Source organism: Hylobates moloch, unplaced genomic scaffold (genome assembly GCF_009828535.3).
Source record: "Hylobates moloch isolate HMO894 unplaced genomic scaffold, HMol_V3 SCAFFOLD_15, whole genome shotgun sequence".
Taxonomy (NCBI): Eukaryota; Metazoa; Chordata; class Mammalia; order Primates; family Hylobatidae; genus Hylobates; species Hylobates moloch.
Window position 1 is genome coordinate 91,781,832 of NW_026652290.1, and position 326 is coordinate 91,782,157.

Sequence of the window (326 nt, forward strand, 5' to 3'; positions counted from 1 at the left end):
TTTTTTTTTTTTTTTTTTTTTGAGATGGAGTCTTGCTTTGTTACCCAGGTTGGAGTGCAGTGGCGTGATCTTGGCTCGCTGCAACCTCCATCTCCTGGGTTCCTGCAGTTCTCCTGCCTCAGCCTCCCGAGTAGCTGGGATTACAGGCATACGCTGCCACGCCTGGCTAATTTTTGTATTTTTAGTAGAGACAGGGTTTCACCATACTGGTCAGGCTGGTCTTGAACTCCTGATCTCAAGGGATCCACCCACCTCAGCCTCCCAAAGTGCTGGGATTACAGCGTGAGCCAGCAAGCCCAGCCAGTCAGCAAAGTCTTTTTTTTTTT

General features: G+C 49.1%; 1 protein-coding gene across 1 annotated transcript in view; it reads left to right on the forward strand.

Moving 5' to 3' along the window:
* TOMM40 (translocase of outer mitochondrial membrane 40) overlaps positions 1-326 on the forward strand; it is a 13,381-nt gene that overhangs the window by 3,073 nt on the left and 9,982 nt on the right. The window lies entirely within an intron of this gene.